This window comes from Peromyscus californicus, unplaced genomic scaffold, assembly GCF_007827085.1.
Source record: "Peromyscus californicus insignis strain IS unplaced genomic scaffold, ASM782708v3 Scaffold_9__1_contigs__length_137607984, whole genome shotgun sequence".
In the NCBI taxonomy this organism is placed as follows: Eukaryota; Metazoa; Chordata; class Mammalia; order Rodentia; family Cricetidae; genus Peromyscus; species Peromyscus californicus.
Window position 1 is genome coordinate 111,732,744 of NW_026294617.1, and position 21,910 is coordinate 111,754,653.

Genomic DNA, 21,910 nt, shown 5'->3' on the forward strand with positions numbered 1-21,910 from the left:
GTTTTTGTTGGGATATATATGTATATACAGTAGCAGGAACAGACTAAGACACATGTTTAAAACATGCCACATATAAAGCAAAGAGAACTAAAGAACAAGATGAGACATATTTCATAAGGAGTCTCTGAGGTTAAATCAGATAATCTATTCTGAGATTTGGGAAAGTGCTCAGCAAATAGGGTATTCCAACAATATTTATTATGTAACAACTTCTTTTAACGACTTCCCGTGTTAGGAAGAAAGATGAAAATATAAAATTGGTAAAAAAAAAAAAAAAAAAAGTGCGCCCTTTTTGTAAGATTATGTGATCCTCCACTTTCACATTTTAGATAGTAACTATAATCCATGCTGTAGAGGGACCAAGTTAATCCAAGAATGTTGATCACACAGGGCAATCTCTTCAAAGAAAGTGATGTGTATACTTGTTTTCTACCCAGAAAGCTGGGAGTGGATGTTGTTAAGGACCTGGTGAACTTTGCTGTCTGTAGGGCTGGGCCTCACATCACCCAAATTTTCAGAATGTTCATCCAGACTCTCTCTCTCTAGACCTTTAGCTTTGTTTCTCAGTCAATAGAACCCATCCTTAGGGAAGATGTCACATCTACTTTATAGCCTGCTGTTAGAGACCACACCGTTATTTTAAATTTCTAAGGAATATGCCCTGTCCTGCATGTAATTTGCAAATGAGTCCATAAATTAACATAAATAAAGCTTCTCTTTACTACTTAAACAATATATTCCAATGCAATCTGTTTCTTTCATGATCTGAAATGTTTTATTGAGTGTAGAAAAAGAAATCCTCAGAAAGAATTGATCACTGAATATTCTGCAACACAAAATGGTGAAAATCTCTGAAATAAAATGTATAAATGTGACACTATGATGAATTTTCTTTTAAAAAATAAAAACCATTTCCTTTCATAAGCAATAATATGGGGAGTGATAAAAAATACCAAGTATAGTCACAGAGATAAAAAATGCAGAGAAAAGAGCCACAGTAGATTCTCAGGACTCCCATGAGTCAGTGCAGACCTCTGTGGATGGCCAGAGCCATAGGGCATTTGAACAGGTGTATATCAAGTGGTACTCAGAGGTGACCCTAAGAAGGTCAGTGCAAAGCAGGAATAGACACAGCATGGAAAAGGGAAAAATGTCTATTTTAGTTGTTTGTTTTTATTTTTTTCCAGTTTTGACATCATCTCTGCTTCTCTACAAAGCTCAATTTACGTGATGTTGTTACTCATTGTTGACAAAAAAGAAGTCACCATAAAAATGTTGGACTTCCTGTAAGGAAAATTGAAATGGAAAGGTTATCATGCTCAGGAAACAGTGACGTGTTCAAAGGAGATGAAAAACCTGTTCCCAATCACATTTTCTCAACACATTCAGTGTCTTGTCCTTCAAATCCTGTCTCCATCAGTCTAAATTCTTGCCATGGAAATCGTAATTTAACTAAGCTAATCACAGATAGAGCATATGGAACCAAGTGACTAATTATCTTAGGAAGTATGCTTGAACATTACCTAAGGCTTAATGGATACTAAAAGAGTCCTCATGATGCCACTAACTGACTTTTAATTAATCACATCACTATCTGCTATCTTCCTAGGGTTAAAGTCATCTCAAAGGAAGTTATTGTTTCGGAAATACTTTTAATAATGAAGGAACATTTATTTTAAAAAACACCGAAGAGTTTATTCTTTTGGAGTTTCTTCTTTTAATTCACTATATGTCGGAACACAGACTATGAAAGAATCAATCCACTTCTGTGGGCCAATGTCCTTCCAAAGTTATTGAGTCCTAAATGCCAAACCAAAATAGTTCACCATAGACTCAATGAAAATGTTCTGTTCTAAAGGATGTTCTGACTGATAGTAAATTTAATAAAGTTTTAAAATGTCAAGTTGTTTTAATTCTAAGCCTGTATCTCCTAGAGTATGATGTGTTAAAAATTTAATATCATAAGACCATTCATCTCCTGTTTTGGGGGTTTTAGCATTAAAAACTTTACAAAACAATCTATATCAAGACTGTTTATCCCTCTTAGAGATTGAGACAATTTATCTAAATTACAAATTTGTAGAAAGCTATTTCATAATATGAGGTTCAGAGTTTCCCAATCAAGTACCTTCTTATAATATCAGACAATAAAGATTTTAAGAATCAAATCTAAAACAACTGTAGTGCAAAAATGAAGTTAAAAACGAATAAAATAGCAATATATTACCTATACAGTATTTGTTTGCATTTGTTATTTGTTATTTTTCTGCTGTTGTGATAATGTAGCATGACTATAGGGAACTTAAAGATGAGAGAGCTTATGTGAAGAATTACGAAAATTTTGGTAATCACAAAAGCTTTGTGAATTTGAAATGACTGAAAATTAATTCAAAATCAGTCCTGTAAAGAATATGAAGTGTTTCTGTCAGAATTCACCTGAGCTGTGTAGTATGACTTCTCTGTAGCCCTGAATATGAGTGCATCCTCAAAGCCCATGAAAGATGACTTGAACAGTTGAGCTCAGATCTGAGACGGTTGTATGTAAGGAATCACAGTATTTTTTACCATGCACATACAATTTTCTGCTCTTAAACAAAAAAAAAAGGTTTAATATTGAAAACTAGGACTCTTTTCTTACTCCAATCCTCAGCATGTATCAAGTCAATACATCTTTGGATTATATTATGATAGAATATTTTGTTTTTAAAAATGCTATTTCAGTTGTTGACTTTAGTTTTATAAGAATTGTTCAATGAATTTTTTCTTGGATTAAGACAGAATTTCCAACAATTTCTAATATAGCCCTAAACATACTTCTAATCTTTTCTTCTATAATTTACATGAAGGTATATTCTCATCACTAATGATTATAAAGTTAAAATGTCACATGTAGAGAAATGATTCTATTAGAAAAGTTTGCAATAATGAAGACCTGAGTTTTATTCCTCATCCATGTAAAAAGTCTGGTATGATGGTATGTACCTGTAATCCGAGAACTGGAGAAGTGGAGGCAGGGGGATCCCTGGAATCACTGGCTAGCAAGCCCTCTTCAGTTAGTGAGCTCCAGGTTCAATGAGAGAGTTTGACCGAAACTTCCTAAACATGAGCTGGGCAAGGGCAACATGAATAGCCATGCTAATATGGATAGGGAAAAGCCCAGGAGGCCTCGACCCTACGCCAAGAATGAAAAGTAACTAAAATAAGCTGAAAGTGGGAGAAACAGTCTTCTCCAAGGAAGAGAACACTAATGGGTTATACAATACCAAATCATCAGCCTTGAAAACATAAATATAAGTAATATTATACATACTGAGAAAGTTATATCTAATAATATGTATTATATATACATATATGTGCATATAACAACAATGTAAAAATAAGTCATGAATCTGAAAGAGAAAAAGGAAGGGTATATGGGAAGGTTTGAAGTGACAAAATGGAATGGAAAAGTGATATAATTATATTATGACATCAAAACCAGAAGGAAAAATATAAAGCAGAGAATGACACCCAACATTGACCTCTGGGCTCCACATACATGCACACACATAAACAAGTATACATGCATACACAACACATAAAAATAAATAAATAAGGTCAACTTTTAAAATAGTTGAAGATGCTCTATGTCCTACAATATCAAATATCTAGCCAAACCAAATTCTTTATACGGAAAGAGTTGAGCATACCATCACAGTGTACATATTTGCTTTTGTCTTTAAAATTGATAAAAATATATGTGTATCAAAGAATCTGTCAACTGACGTTGACAAAAAAATGACAAGCCTCTATCTTTATAGAATTTATAATCTTACTGTGACACAAAACTAGCTAACAAACCCATTCTTTCAGAGACTGCAATGAAGTGTGTTACATGCATTTTTCTCAATGAAACCTTTCAGTGATTTCATGGAAACTTATTATTGTGTCTTTTTTAAAAAACATATTTTATGGGCAAGAGTGTTTTGCTAGCATGTAAGTACACCACACACATGTAGTGCCCAAAGAGGCCATAAGTGGGCAGTAGATCCCCTGGAACTCAGGTTAAATAGTATTGTTAGCCACCATGTGCCAGGTGGGTGCTGGGAACTGTACCCTGATCCTCTGCCAGAGCAAGCAGTAAGTGGTCTTAACCACTGAGTCGTTTCTCCAGCCCAAGTAACCTATTTTATAAATGACAAAGTCAGTTGGTGGAGAGTGTAAGTGGTAAGTTTTACTTTTGGTCGTAATATGTCACAGTGTGATGGGGCAACATTATTTTTATGAGTAACATACATATAACTAAATCTTATGTAATATAAATTTATCAGTGCTGTGGTAGTGGTGTGGGTAGTATATTCAGATTTAAGTTTATTTAACTAGTACTTGATCCTGTCTGAATTCTATGACATTTGCATAGGTGATTTTTTTCTGCTACACGAGGCTTGTCATTTTATTTTAAAAAAGAAAGTTAATAATGTCCTTGTAATTTTGCACATAGAGTTGCAGACAATGCTACTTCAGTGAACAATAAGCTGTACATAAGCAGGGACCATAGCTGTGGAGCTAAAAAAAATCTCCTCTGTGTGTAATCTACTGCCTGTCAAAGAGCTTTCCCTCTGAATATTTGTTTCAAATTCCATCGTTACTGTTCTATATTAGAATATTATATATATATATATATATATATATATATATGCTCTGAATGTTGTCTCTAAAATCATTCAGTTTACTTTTGATAGATAGAAATATTTCCAAGCTTCAGTAATGAATCACAACTGAAAAAACAAATTGTTGAAATCATGTACTAATACATGATTCATGATGCTCTCTATTGCTTCTACTTAAAGTTTTTATTTATCTATGATTCTTTTTTAAATGTCACAAAGTTCCTCTGTGAGAGCATATTTGACTTACTAAGAATTTATGAGTTCATTTAAAATAATAAAAATACATGTCATTTGTGATAATGAATCATAAGTCAATGAACATCTTTTTATACTTATTTCCTCCCAGATTTATTTGGCTGCAATATAAGGTAACTGCTAAAAAATTATGGGATGCTTTCTTCCATTTTTTTCTCTTCTCCAGGACTAGAAAAACCAAAATCTTTTTGTTGGTATTTTGTCAAATTTGGGTTTTCTATACAGTATAGTTTGGTAAAAGGAAGAATTCCAGTAGGAAGGCCATTAGTTTTATGATGAAAATGTACACGTTGGAAGCAACCTATGTTTGGGGACTTTTTTTCTCATTAAATGAGGATGAAATGTCTCTATAGCCATGGTATCATCAGAGTATAGACCACAGAATGGCAGAGCACAGAATGGAAAGTTTCCTGTTATAGGAAAGAAAAAACTGCACCTTGGAAGTTCTTCCGTGAAATAAAACTGTTAGAGTGCCTATAATTTCAAGTCTTTCTGTTACTGAAGCCTGTATTTGCCAACTGATAAAGTTAACACCTTCACCTTATCTGGAGGGTTATCATAATGTTTAGAATTTTAAAGTCCTGCTCTATATTTTGCTTCTCTGTTATGAAGGTTGAAAGGGGGATATCAGTAAATAACATGGAATAATATTAGCAGTATCTCATGCCAGTTTTTTACTTTTAAAAGATTTATTATTTGTTTAATGTTCAGGAGTATTTGCTTTCAGGTATATTTGTGGGGCACTGCTTGCATGCAGTACCTGTGGCGGACAGAAGAGGGTGTCAGACACCCTAGAGGCGAAGTTAACAGAAGGTTGTGAGTCTACAAGCTGGTGGTGGAAACCCAACTCATTTCCTCTACTAGAGCAGCAAACACTTTAACCACTGAATCATCTCTCCAGACCCCAAATAATTCTCTCTTTCCACATTCAGTCATAAATTTTAAGAAGGGCATAATGATGAGTATCTAAAAATATAAGTAAAACAACAAGCAGCTAGACCTATTCGGGAAATAAAATACACACAAATGATAGATACCTGAGAACTGTAAAAAATAAAAAATAGTAGAGAAGGCATGCATTTTCAGACTGAAAGGTAAAGATACTCTGTGCTCAGAGACAAATGAAATGAATAAAACATTTGTACATTAAAAACTAGCCTTATTCTATTACCCTATTGTTCTAGTCAGAAGCTAAATAACAAAATATTTCAGTTGCTTAAAAGGAAGGAACACAAGTCACTTTTTTTTACTAAGTCTCACTATATAGTCTAAGATGATCTGAAACTGATATGCCATGCTCTTGTTTTTATCTCAGAAGTGCTGAGATTAAAGGTGTGTGGCATAACACCTGTATTTTTTCAAAAAGTCAATTTTCACAACTCTACAATTTGATTGGTTGTAGTTTTCTGTGGTTAATCAATACCAAATGGCCAGTCCAGATAAAATATATACAAGTAACATTATACAGACCGAGCAAGGTTTTATATTCAGAAATATATAAGTATATACCTATACATGTATATATGTAACATACATAATAAGTGAAAAAAGAGGCGATGAATTTGAAAGAGAACAAGGAATATATGGGAGGGTTTAGAGGGAGGAAAGTGAAGAAATAAATGTAATTATATTATATTAAAAATTTAAAACAATAAAAAATTTAAAAGTCACTTTCAAAGGGACAAAAATAATAATACCTTTGGAATTTTTATTACTTATGCAATTTACTAGAAAACATCTGGGCAATCTCTCAAATACATAATGAGATCCTGTCTCAAATACAAATAAATAATAATAAATTGATTAAGTAAGATGATAGCAAATACTATATGAAAAAATAAAAAGCAGTAATATTGCAAAGAACAGCATTTTGATACCTATGGTTTAAGCACTAAGGAAATCACAACAAAATTACATACAATATACAAATGACAGGTCAAAATTTCCTATACATTTGGACTTTTCCATCATATAACTTTTTCCCCTTACTTTAAATTTTTGAAGGTAAATTGATTACATTATTGTACTATTTACATATACATTGAATTATCACACTGTATTCCACATATAAAAATATATACACTTGTTATGTGTTCACTAAATTAAGAAAAATAAATATAGATGGAAAATGAACATATAAGAGATAGTCTACATTATATGATGCTGTCCCTCACCTACTAAAAGTCAAAATCTAACATCAGCAACAACAAATCCTGTTAACAAAGTGACACAAAATGCGAGCTCATTCATTGCGAGTGAGAATGAGAAATGGCTAAGGAACTCTGGAAGACAGTGTGATGGCTTCTTACAAAACTAAAATCTCTACTGAACATGTAACCCAGCAAAGTAAACTCACAGAATGTATCACAAAAGAGTCTTGGAAATACATCTACACAAAAGTATCTACATACTGTTTGTGAGTCCTGAGATACATATTATTATATGTATCTTATGTATTATAGGTGTGTATGTGTCTGTGTGAATATGTAAATGCATGTTGTGTGACAGACTTTTCCTGGACAGACCCAACACACAGTCTAGAAATGGGAACCCACCACAATAACAATTGTGTTGAAGTCCACCTTGATGAATCAATTTGATTTTTTAATCCTTTAAAAATTTTATTTTTAAGATGATCATGTAATTGCATATTTTTTCCATTTTCTTTCCTCGCTCTAAACTCTCCCCCATACTCTCCCTTTCTCTCTTTAAACTTTATTGGACTCTTTTAAAAATAAAATATATATGTATATATTCATAAATATAAAACACTCAGTCTGTATAATGTTGTGTGTATGTTTTCAGGGCAGACCATTTGGTATTGAATAGGTGTGCTGTTCCCTGGAGAAGACTATTTCTCCCACTCTCAACATTCCTTAGTTGCCTGTAGTTCTTTGTGTAGGGCTTCGTGAGCTTCCCCTTGTCCTTGAGAGTGTCTATGGGTGTCATTCTTGTTCAGTCACGTTGGTGAAACTTCATGGATGTAGCTTCTGACATTGCTAGATTACACCATCTCACAGCAAACTTCCTAATTGACCCCTACAATCTGTCTGCCCACTCATCCACAATGTTCCCTGTGCTTAAGGTGAAGTAGTGTTTTATAGATGTGTCCATTGGGACTGGACTCCAGATCTCTGCATTTTGATTGGTTGTGGTTTTCTGTGATGGTCTCTGTCTGTTACAAAGAAAAGTTTCCTTGGACTGCACTTACCTGTGGGAATAAGGACAAATGTTTAGATTGTTTTTAATGGGGTTACTAACAAGAGGAGTATGCATGAGGAGTTATTTACAATAGCTTTGATGGCCAAAAAGCAGCTGCACTACTGAAAATCCCACCCCAACGCGGAAAAGATATACCCCTGGGGCTCTCTGTACAAATGCAGGCAGCTCAACTGGTCCAAGACTCTCCTCTTGGAAGTTCAATGGTTAGTGTCTACTGCTCTGTTGTGGGATGTTCTGTATGGCAAATGTGTTGCTGATTGGTCAATAAATAAATCACTGATTGGCCATTGGCTAGGCAGGAAGTGTAGGCGGGACAAGGAGGAGAATAGGGCTGGGAAGTGGAAGGCTGAGTCAGGGAGACACTGCCAGCTGCCATCAGGATAAGGAAGATGTAAAGTACCGGTAAGCCACAAGCCACGTGGCAAGGTATAGATTAATAGAAATGGATTAATTTAAGCTGTAAGAACAGTTAGCAAGAAGCCTGCCACGGCCATACAGTTTGTAAGCAATATAAGTCTCTGTGTTTATTTGATCGGGTTTAAGCGGCCTGGGACTGGCGGGTGAGAGAGATTTGTCTTGACTGTGGGCCAGGCAGGAAAACTCTAGCAACACTGCTCTGGCAGCCTTTTCTGCTCCTGTAATTGTCCTGGTTGGTTTTTGTTGCTGTTGTTGTTGTTTGTCAACTAGATACAAGCTAGAGCTGAGGAGTGTCACCTGAGAAAATGCCTCCTTCAGATTGCCCGTAGATAAAGCCAGGGAATGTTTTCTTGATTGCTAACTGACAGAGAGAGGCCCAGACCACTGCCGGTTATGTCACTATTGGGCAGGTAGTCCTGGGTAGTGCAACAAACCCCGATGAACAAGTGGGGGCGGCGGAGAGGAAGCCAATAAGCAGCGGTCCTCTATTTATTGCCTTTGTCTCAATTCCTTCCTTGAATTCTCTGATTTCCCTTTATGATAAACTTCAGCTGCAAGCTAAAATAACCCCTTTTCTCCCTGCAGGTTGCTTTTGGTCATGATGTTTTATTAAAGCAATAGGAAGGTAACTAAGACAATAACCTTTGGGAAGTATGCTCAGAAATCTTGCAACTTTCAGATTTCTCAGACATATATTATTTTTTTGCTTCTTGTGTCTCTTGGAAGTCCCCACTCTCCCTCTTGTGGAAAATGTAAGCAAAATGTACTGTTGCAGGATATTTGACCACACTGTGACACCCAAGACTATGTTAATAAAGTTAACCTTGAATCAGGGTGACTAGCCAGTGACTACACAACTAGAATTAGCCATCGAGAAGCCAGGAATATAGACAGAGAAGACACACAGGAAGGAATAGGGGGACTTAGAGATTGTGCTGTCTCTTTAATCTGGAAAGTATGGGGAGAAGGCAGCTGGTCACTCCTCCACTGCTTCTTGGTTTTTATCCTAATATCTGACTCCTGAATCTTTATTGGTAAATAGAACAATCGAGACTTAGTTAAAACCTACATATCACAGCAGCGGCAGAGCCTGGGGGGGCAGGACCAGAGGTTCCTCCAGACCAAGGCTTGAGTGACAGGCGAGGAACTAACTGGGAGCTGTGGGGTCACAGATGGTAGTTTAAAGAGTAAAAAATAAAAAAAGTTATCCCTTTTGAGAGAGTGATGAGGACTAGAAATGGAAAATGGTTGAACAACTTAGGAAAGGAACTCAGAACAGCAGGCTCACAAATGTTCTTGGCTCTTCTGTTCGGCATTCAAGGAGGAATCTCTGACTCCTCATCTCTTTTCTCCTAACTTCTGCCTGGAAGCTGTATGTGAGGCTCTGACAGAGACTCCAATCCAGGCACTGACCTCTTCTGATGAACAGTTTTAGAACTAGAGCTCTAGATTGTCATGTTTAAACGTATTATGTCTATTCCTGGTCCCAGACCATCTCCTAAATGTCTTGTCAGGGAATGTTAGTAGGATGTTAGTAGTAGTTAGAATGTAGTCTCAGAGTCCATTGAGAATGGATATCAGAACTCTGCTGAGGTCCATTAAGGGAAAGTTATTTCCTCTTGGTCAATATAGTGAAATCTATGTGGCCCTGGTAGAAATGTGGCTTTCTGATCCAAAGACTGTATACCATTGTCTCCTCCCTTACAGTTAATCCAGCTGGGCCTGTCAATTAAGAGACCACCACTCAAAAAGGCTGCCATTCTATGAATGTAGAAGGAAAACTTAACCCATTAATGAGATAATGTACTTATCCTTCCTGGAATAAACATCACTCTCCATCAATGCTTAGTTAAGTCGTCTGCTTTTCTGCATCCTGAGACAGAAAAAGAGTAACTTTCGATTTCTTTCTTTCTCTCAGATTGCAGCAAAAGACTAAGCATATTTGTGGTGGCACTTTGGGCTTTCTCACCGTTTCTCTGAAGCTGTCCTCTTTTCTCAAGTGGGTTATTGCTGTCCTCAGTTGCTCGTTATGACGGCCCACCATTGCTTTTTCTCTTCCTCCTCTACATAACCTTCCTCCCAGCCTGCTCCCCTATTACCTTCTCTCAGTTTTGATAAAAGTGTCCCTGAGCTTCCTAATGAGTACACTAAAAAAAATCTTTGGTTAACAAGGCTAAGAACACAAAGAGGGGACCATCAATTCCTTGATACAGGAATACCAATTATCTCCTCATGAGAGCTTTTGAAGTATTAGTATTGGTTATTTAGTGTAACTATTTGGTACAAAAAAATACAATACTGGTGGTAATGATGGCTGGTTTGGGGGTTTTCTGACTTTCACATGACATAATTTTTCACTTTAAGTATAATGCCCTCAATGTTGAGAGGTGTACTGTTATATATTAAAGACTTCATTTAACAAGGCTTTAAAAGTAGATTTCAATAACACACACATAAATGATTGTGTATTTTTTCTTTAGATACATTTATACTGAAAGTAATAAATATTCTTAGAATAAATCTCACTTATTAAAGTTCTATTATACTGGGTTGTGTTGTAAGATATTTTTAAGGATTTTCATACTAGTATGTCTATAGAGACTGACCTGTAATCTCTCCTGAACTATTATTGTCTGTCTGATGTATGAATATTTCTTACATAAAAATAATGTGGAAGATCATCTTTTTCTTGGCTTTATCAATATTTAATTCGCCTCCTCTTTTCACTATCGTTTTTTAAAGGTTTCACAGAAATCTTTAGGAAAGCATTTTAGGAGAAGCTGATTTTAGGAAAGAGAGAAACAATTGGATATCTGATAGTTTTATTTACATTTTAAATTTTAAAGTAGTTGGTAATTGACTTGTTTATTTTTTAAGTCAAGTTTTAGTCATTTTAAATAACTTACATTTTATGCATTTCTATGTCAAATTTGGTCTTTATCTCAACAGAAACAATTTCATTTTCTACACATTCTCTTATGTCATGTCATTATTATACCACTTAGCACTCAGACACACTTCCCACAAACTGTACAGTACCCTGCAGGATCCAAAGATGTGCACTGTGGTCTCCTGCTTTTCAAAGCCACATCCACAGTATGTATAATAGCAATTTCTATCTCATTTCAAATATGTCTGGCAAGGCCAGAGTGCACAGCACTCCTCAGATTCTCTTTGGAACTTGTGGCTGGAGAAAATGATGCATTACGGACTTCAGTGCGTGTTTACTCTTCCCCTATGCACTGTGAGTTCTGAGCTGTGGAACAAAGCCCCCTCTGAAGTGACATTCTTCTCAGCTATTCTCCACTGGGCCTCGAGGATTTTGTCATTGTACTGTTCTTTCCAGCCTTCAGTGATTCCCTATTGCTCTGTTCCCTTTAGTTCAACACAGATGACAGTGATTTGGTCCACGTATTCCTTCTTCTAGGTCCTGCCATTTTAACACACATGTTAAAATGTGTCATGTGTCACGTGACAGCTCTTCCGTCTATACAGTGCTCTCTAACCCTTGTTCAAATTAATACTAGCCATTCTTTTGAGATCAAATTTTTAGGAAGGAATTTCAATTCTAATCCTGGTTTAAATTCCTTTCTTTCTGTTTCCAAAGAACCCTCTCATATCCTAAAATAGTACATATCACATGACAAAGCCAAATGTTGATTCATATTAATTTTTGTCTGTCAATGTATTAGTCATTTGTATTGCTGCTCTGACCAACTTCCTCAGCCAAACAAGTGAAGGGAAAGGAGAATTAATTTGGTTCTCAGTTTCAGAGCACCCCCAGCACTTGAGGAAACATCTCAGTGGTAAGACTATGTGATCGAAGAGTTCCCTTGTCTCATGGTAGATATGAAAAGAAAGCAAAGAAAGAAATGGAGACCAGATATAATATACATAGCTATGTTCCCTAGGATCTACTCCCCACAACCATGTTCTACCTCCTAAAATTTCATTAATCATCCATATAAACCAAACACTAGCAAGGAAGTCCATGGAAAATATTTCATATGTAAACCATAATGTATATATATATATATATTATATGCTCCTCAAGGAGTAAGAACACATTATTCTTAAAGATATATAAATTATTATAGGACAGATATATATGCATATTTATGTATATATGATCACAATTTCAGTTAATAATCAAGTATGGTGGATTATTGAGATACCGTTACTTTGCTATTTTTGTGAAAATACTATGACCAAAGCAACTTATAGAAGAAAACATTTATTGGGGCTTACGGTTTAAGAGGGTGATTCCATGACCATCATGGCAGAGAGCATGGTAGCAGGTAGACAGGCATGGTACAGGAGCAGCAGATGAGAGCTTACCTCTGGTCCACAAGCAGGAAGAGGGAGGTGGGGCAAACTGGGAATGGCACAGCATGTGCTTTTGAAAGTTCAAATCCCACTCCCAGTCACACACCTCCTCCAACAAGGCCACACCTCCTAAAACTTCCCAAACAGTCTACCAGCTGAGGACCAAGTGTAAAAATATATAAGCCTATGGGTCCATTTTCATTCAAACTGCCACACCATACAGTGAGGTGAATATTAATGCTCCTGACTTGAAGGGATACATAATGAAGGAAAACACAAATTTTCCCAATGGTAAAAATAAAAACTTGGCTAATAAAGTAATTTAAAAGAATTAAAAAATCTTCTCTGAAGTGTTTGTATTTAGAAGCAATAGAAAGAAAATAAAATTTTAACAAGAGATTTACTAGATAGGCTGGATGATCGCATCATGGCGATCCATTGAAGGTTGAAATGCCTCCTGTTAGTGACAATTGCAAACTATGTACCACTCAAGAAGACTCAAGCATGTAGACACTTGTTTGCCACCTGCTTCTTCTCCACTGATGCACCTGAGCTCCCAGACTCGTGAACAGTGCTGTACACGTTAAGGGAGTCTTTCCCCTTAGTTGTCTGATCCGCATGCTAACTGTCTCCGGCCACCACTTCCCACAAATGGAAACAATGCACTTTTTCTAGGCACTTTTTCAATCCAGTCATCATTATGTGAAATTTTTATATAGATTGTGAAATTATTTTTCCTGTCTTATGACATATATCCTGTCACTTCTCTTTCATCTGAATTTGTGTAGTCCAGATTAACTGATAATTTTTATTTGTTCATGTTGTCTTTATCACTTTTCTCTCTATTTAGTATTCTTGACAGACAACGTATGTCTTCTACTAACATATGCCTTAATCAATTCTTCTAAAAATAAATTTATTAATGACATTGCTTCTCTACTTCTTAAAATTCTCCAAACATTCCCTACTAGAATAGAAGAGACAAACTGGTTATTGTTGCCTGTTTGTGGGGGTTGGTGAGACACAAGAGTAAGTTCTGAACTCTTGTGTGCAATAGTCTATTGTCTAGCTGTATGTGAAGTGTATGATACACCTCACATTTCAGAGGCTAAATCTCAAGTTAAGCGTTCTTACCATAAACACACACACAGGAATGTAAGGAAACTTTAGGAGTTTGAGGGAACATCTATTACCTTGTTTACTGCTATAGAATTACACATAACTAAGTTAATCTCACTTTCCAAATTCTAAGACTTAAAATACAAAGTATATATACAAGATTCATTATATCCAAACTAATAAATTATTTTTATTTATTTATGTGTGTGTACATGTGTGAGGATATAATATCAAATATGTGAAATGCCCATGGAGGCTAGAGTGTGTCAGATCCTCTGGAACTGGAGTTACAAGAGATTGATATGGGTGCTGGGATGTGAACATGGGTCCAGAGTAAGATCAGTATGTGTTCTTAATTTCTGGACCGTCTCTCCAACCTGTTCCTCCTTGTTTAGAGTAATAATGTATTTTTTAAAGTTTTGGAATTATTTAATTATAATGTATTTTCTCAAGAGCAAGTAAAATCATGCATGATAATAACACATAGAGTAAGTAGAGAAGAGAGAAATTGACAAGTTTAAGTGGAGGGAAAAAAATAAATTTAGGACCGGGGAGATGACTCAGTGGTTAAAATGTTTATTGTACAAGTATAAGGATATGGGTTCAAAGCCCCAGATTCCACATGAAGCCAATATCACACATCTGCAATCCCTATATCAAAATGACAGGTAGAGACAAAGATTCTCTGACAGCTTGTGGGCCAGCTGGCCTAGTAGAAGTGGCAGACAGCAAAGAGACTTTGCCTCCAAGCAGCTGGAAAATGAGAACGGATACCCATGAACCATGGAACGTGTGTGTTCATATTCACATACACAAATGTACACACATTCACACCCATGTGCATATACACACACAGTGATAATTTAGAGAGCATTGAAGAAATAAAGGAACTGACAGAGACTACAGAGAGTAATGGAAGCAATAATCTATTGTCATTTTCCAGACAGAAGTGGAGTGAAGCCCTCTAAGGGGAGGAGGTGGGGAGATTTAAAAAAAAAAAGTAGAAATTGAGTGTCATTAAATTTTTTCAAGCAAGACAAACTTTATGTGCACAAGTTCAGTCATTTCCATATCTTAACTTCTATTTTAGAATCAAAGAATACTAGCCCTCCCATCAGTTCTAACAATGTGAAAATAGCCTATTTAAAATCTGCTATATAAGTAATTGTTTTGCTAAAATATCACAAATGATAGCATTTGGCATCTTCATGTATAACATCTCTGACAAGTATCAAAACATAATTAATATCTTTCTATTTATGTGTGGTGATACATTTTCCTGATAATATCTCTTGCCTTTGAAGAGAATGAAGTTTTGCCAGACCTTGCAGCCAAGTAAATCATATGCCTTCAGATCGTTTAAGATTATATATTTAACCTGCTGTCTTTCTGTGTACTCACCGGATTTAACTTTAACCTGCCCATAAGAGAACAATGTAACCAACCTTACTGTGCCTTGGATTGCCAACATAAACAACTTATATAAAACATAAGCCAAGTACAGAACTGAAGTCTTAAGTTATGTACTCTCCCATGCCTTTCACTCCTGACCCATAATAATCTCTCTCTCTCTCTCTCTCTCTCTCTCTCTCTCTCTCTCTCTCTCTCTCTCTCTCAAGTATCCATGGTAAATGTTGGGAGCAACACGTGGATGTAGGTTGATAACATCTGGTGAGGTTTGGAGTGCCATACTGGGTCAGTTTTGGTACATTTCTTCCCCTATAAAACATGAAATTTCTGTAAAAAAAAAAATCCTTATTCTTCCCCATACCATGCTTGTTCAATAAATACAGAGCAAAAAGTCCTTTGTTAGGCTCAGTCATCGACACAGACCAGACACAGGGACAATACACAGAGAAAAGGGACAGACAAATCAGACACACACAACAGACAGACTACAGACATGCCGCTAACCAGATACTGCAGACAGAAAGACTCAGAGAGGAGAGCTCTTGGTCAAACAAATCCCCAGGGAAGCTTATATCTCCACCCTTAATGTGACATCAATGAATTTTGATGCTCACTCTGAGGTGTCTTTGATGCCTTAACTAACTCACTTATGGATTTTCAAGTGTATTATATAGGTAGAGCCCTTGAGTAAATACAAGACAGGTTATGTCTCTTTCAAACTAAGTGTATAATTTAGTTTTATTAGACATACATATATAATCATTATATATATGATATGTACATATATAATCACTTGACTTTCAGTTGAATGTACATATATATGTGCATATGTGCATATATATACATATATATAAATATAAAATTTCAATTTTTTTCTCCTGAGTTACTTATTAGGGTTTTGAATTGATGCTATTTATATTAAGGTATTACATTAATAATAATTATCTAATTCATTGAAAGTAGAAAAATCATTCCTCATATTTTATAAGAAATCCTGCTATACAATAACAAGTATGTTAAGATTAAAAGTAATTAAAAGAAGCCAGGTGTAGCTGCACACACTTTTAATCCCAGCACCCTGGAGGCAGAGACAGGTGGATCTCTGTGAGTTCTAGGACAGCAGGGTCTACATAGTGAGACCCTGTTTCAAAAAAAATGAAAGAAAGAATTAAAGAAACATAAAATTTATAAGCATTTTCACATAACAGAAAAAAATCAAAGTATTTTGAAATCCCTGACATGACATAACTTAAGATCCAGTGAGAATTCTAAATTATTTTGTGGAATAAAGGAAGTAGCAATATTACACAAAGCAGCCTCTATAATATATTGAAGCATGAAGTAATATTTATAATTATAAAAAATAATCCATGTATATAACCTCTCAAAATGTTTATTTTGGAAGTCTAGCCTAATCTATCATAAATATTATCAGAATTGTGAGTGACTATACATCTGATACTGCTATCTCCTGGCTTCAAATAATTTCCTCTGCTGTGTATTCTGTGTCTAAATTCTCTTCTATGAATAAACATTGTGTTCATGCTGCAGTTAAGTCAACCTCATACCTTTTTGCAGGTCAGTCAAAGGTACTAATGTCCGAGAAGTGAAACATCCACTCACACCTTAATATGCATCAGCTCAAAGATTAAGAAGTTTAATCTACACTAACCAAATTGGTTTTATACTTAGTACAAGCTAAGCAAAAGCATTCATATGACCTCAATAAAAGTTGACATATTTTTGTACTGAAAATTTAAGTATGAGTTTTAATAAATGAGTATTTCCTATGAAAATATTTCCTTACTCCCACATTTTGTCTACCCATAATGTAAATTTCTGATCACTATGAATGTGCTTGTAGATGGAAATAATTTTGGACAACCAAAAGTCTTCCCAAGAAATCTTTTACTTTCACTAAAGTGTAAACAGAAGAATCAAGGCCTCATGGTTAGATGGTCTGTATTTATTTTGGTTCTACCCATCTCTAGTTATGAAACTTAGAATATATTATAACTTCTCATTTCTCTTGTTCCCAAAATGTAATTATATACTCTTCTATACTATCTAATGCTTACTTCACAAGTGTGGTTGATTTATTAAAAGGCACAACACACATGCAAGGCAGTTTAGAATGAGAATGGTATAGAAAGTTCTCTATAATTTTTTAAGTGCTGTAATAATTCTCATTTTTCTTAGTTACTTTTCTATTGGAGTGAAGAGACATCACTACCAAGGCAACTTATAAAAGGAAGCATTCAACTGGGGCCTCGCTTACAGTAGCAAAGCATTTGCCCATACCTGTCGTGATGGGGAGTATGGCATCAGGAGGGCAGATAAGGTGCTGAAGCAGTAGCTGAGAGCTTACATCTTTTCTGCAAGTTGAAGGTAGAGAGTCAGAAACTGGGCCTGGCTTGAGTTTTTAAAACCTCCAAATCTACCCCCAGTGACACAATTACTCCAATAAGCTGGGTAGTGGTGGTGCATGCCTTTAATCCCAGCTCTCGGGAGACAGAGCCAGGCAGATGTCTGTGAGTCCAAGGCCAGCCTGGTCTACAGAGCAAGATTCAGGACAGGCACCAAGCTACACAGAGAAACCCTGTCCTGAAAAACAAAAACAAAACAATTACTCCAATAAGGCCATACATTCTGATCCTTCCCAAAACAGTTTCACCAACACGGGTCCTCACATTCAATTGTATGAGCTTATGGGGATCATTCTCAGTTAAACCACCACATCATTATTTGTGGGAGCCTACAAAGATTCCAACTTGTGGTTTGACTCAAGGTCAGAGAGTCAGAGTTTATGTTGCTCTCCAAGGCTGCATAATAGGTTGCAAAGGCATGGTTATCAGGTGCCTTATACTTCAAGTACTAATCACAAGATGCTTTGCTGTGGGTGTGGTTACCAGATGTTTTGGAAAGTCTACCCTTGGTTGTATGTTGTGCTTTGATCTTGAAAGGGGGAGGTCTTTGACCTCTCGCCTTGCTAGTATATAAAAAGCCCATTAGAAATAAACTCAAGGCTGCTGGGTATTGACTCAGGGCCCTCCTGAATCTATCCTGTGTCTCTTTCTACATCTATATTTCTATCTAGCATTTCTCAATTCCTCACTCCCCACTGAACCCCCAACCCTGAACTCCCAACCCTGAACCCCAACAATTATTCTTGACATTTTTTTCCTAAGAATACAGCTGGATGCTAGTTAATGGACTAATAAGAATCCTCTGAATTATACAATTGTAAATAAACAGATAATTTGTATTGATTTTTTGAAACAGAAATCAAATTGTAGTTAGTAAATGATATTTTCCTAATGAACCTCTAAGGGACAGTTCATTCTATGATTTCCTGTAATGAGATCTGAAGAGGCCTCAAGCAAGATGAAAAAAATTGATATGACAAGAGTGAACAGAATGTATCTATAGCACATTTGCATTTGAGTTTCAAACACTGATTTTAGAAATAATGTTGAGAAGGTCTTGGATACTACCTTGAGTTAAGAGATTTTAGAAACTTCATTTAAGTGTTAGGTAGCAGGGCTTCTGAAAAGAATCATGGTTTTTGCTGCTAGCACTGAGCCAGGAAGCCATCTCTTAAAGGAGCTGTGCCTCTGCTCACCACCAGCAAACAGAGCTCACCTGAGAAAATGCTGCTACCAAGAAGCTGTAGTTAGCTCTGCTTTTGTGTGTCTAGAATCCCTTTTTAAACTTGTGTTAGGTTTTATGCAGAAATTTCCACCCCACATTGAGTGCCATTTGTAGGCAGAGTTTCCTGTCCCACAGCTGCTCTTAAATAAACATACTGAGGCTTATATGAATTATAAGTGCTTGGCCAATAGCTCAGGCTTATTACTAACTAGCTCTTACATTTAAATTCAACTCATATTCCTTATTTATGTTCTACTACATGGCTCATGGCTTGCTACCTCATTTTCTACACATCCTGCTTCCTTGGTGAATGGCTGGCATCTCTCTGACCCTGCCCTTCCTTCTCCAGGAGTCCACTGTGTCTGGCTGTCCCACCTATACTTCCTGCCTGGCTACTGGCCTCTCAGCATAAACACAATACTTTAAACAAGAGTAGAAATACACATACAGTATAAGAAAGCTAAATTTAAATTTGTATCAATAAACCAAAATCCATACTAATATAAAATATGTAAGATTAATAGTTGTCTTTTGGATTAAAGTAGATTCAATAATCTACCATTTTATCCTATCATTTCTATACCCCCCTTTTTCTTTTCAGAAAGAGATCCCTGAATCTAATCTCCTTTGTTCAGCTTTTTTCTTGGCTATTACCAATAACAAGTTGTAACCAACCCCCTTAAATGATAATAAATATCCACAATCCATTTTTTGGGGATGTAGGCATAGTTCTCTAGACTACTTTCTGTTGATTGGGGCACTGGAAATCTTTGGAGGACCCTGAGAAAATTTGGGATTTTCTCCTGACTGGAGTATTCTGTGAGGCTGGATCATCTCAGCCAGCAGCCATGAAGCTGTTCTGGATACAGAATTTTGAGGGGACTATAACAGGCATTATGAAATGCTGGATCACCTAGGCCATCGTTTTCATTGGTGTCTGGTCCCCTTGTTCTGAAAATACATAAACTTTTGAAGGTAACATACATATCTGCATTAATATAGACTGTGCATTGTATATAAGTCAGCCAAAGAAGATTTTTTTTTTTTTTATGTTTGAGCAGGTAAAATACACATCACGTGTCTTCTGGTTCTTTTAGGTTTATTTCTTTATGTTTGTAGCCTGGATTTTCAGGGGTCTTCTTCGATCAAACCTGATTTTCTTTAACCTGGAATGAATCCACAGCTTCTTATTTCCTGTGGAAATAAAAGCATAACCTCTTCCCCAAAGTAACACATTTTTTAACTTAAATTTTGAAGTCAAGATATTTTTAAAATATATAGGTTGGTTGAATTTAGCAGTTTTCATAATCCAGTGTCTCTTAGCAGTCAAAAAATTTAAAGACAACACAATAATATACAAGATCCAGCTCTGTATTTCTCATCTTTGCATGGCTTATTATATTTTTTATTACTCTATTTCTTTTTAAAGAACTTTCTCTATCCTTTTTCTTTTCTCTCTCAAGCCTACATATATTTTTAAATACACTGTAACCCATTTAGATGTTTTTCTTTCTTTCTTTCTTTCTTTCTTTCTTTCTTTCTTTCTTTCTTTCTTTCTTTCTTTTTCAGTCTGAATCTGTCTTTAGTGTATATCTCTATCTTTTGCTGACCACATGACTCTTGAAACTGTTAAGCAGTGTGGCTAGGACCAAAGTGGCAGCTTTGGCAGCTGGCTTCATCCCATTCCTTGATTCTGAGAGACTAGTTTCATGGCAGAGTTACTGGTAGGAGCCACATTTACCACCCCAACTCTGGGGAGTTTTTGGGTCCACACTGCCACTGAGAAGTGTGCTACCTGCTGCTCATAAACCCTATTTAAGTGTTTGGTAGTGGGGCTTCTTAAAAGATCGGTGCAGGTTTTGCCACTAATGCTGTCAGGCAGTCCCTTCTTAAAGGAGTCATGCCTCTGCTTGCCACCAGTAAACAGAGCCCACCAGAGAAAGCAGTTACCAAGAAGCAGAGTTTGACTCTGTTTTTGTGTGTTTAGAATCCTTTTTTTTTTTTTTTAAGCTTTATTGGGTCTTATGCGGAAATTCCAGATGATCATTTGGGCACTATATGTAGGCAGAGTTTTTCCATTTCAGGGGCTGCTTCCAAATTACCACACAGAGGCTTATATTAATTGTAAATGCTTGGCCAATAGCTCAGGCTTATTACTAACTCAGGCTTATTACACTTTACATTAACCCATATTCCCTCTGCCATGTGGCAGTACCTTTATTAGCATGACACATTCATCTCCCTCTGTGTCTGCTGGCTACTCCGCCCTCCTTCCCATCATTCTCAGTTTGGCTTTCCTGCCGAACTTCCTGCCCAGCTAATAGCTTGTCAGCCCAGCTAATAGCTTGTCAGCTTTTTATTAACCAATGAGAGTAATACATATCATATGTAGAAAAGGATTTTTCCATAGCAAGTAAGAGACAGTTTCACTCTATTTGGTAGACCATGCTGGACCAGAACTTAGTATGAAACCCAGGCTAGACTCAAATTTTCAACTATATCCTACCTCAGCCTTCTGAGCTTACAGGAGTGAACCATCATGCCCTGCATAGTCTGACTTGTTACACAGCTTTTCAGAGCAACAAAGGAAATGGTCCTGCGAGCAAGGTCATGGTGATTGGCATTGCGCTTGTACTCTCTCTATTGCACTTTACTCTTTACAGTCTAGTCACAAGGCTTTCTAAATTCAAAGGAAGAAAGTAAAGAGACAAAGTCACATTGTCAAAAAAAAAAAAAACGTGCTAGGAAAAATATTGGTGCAGTATCTTATAAACTATAATCAGTCACAAGACATAACAATGTTACATAAGAATAATAGACACGTGTCAAAAAACAAACAAATTACTTCTAAAACTTTGAAC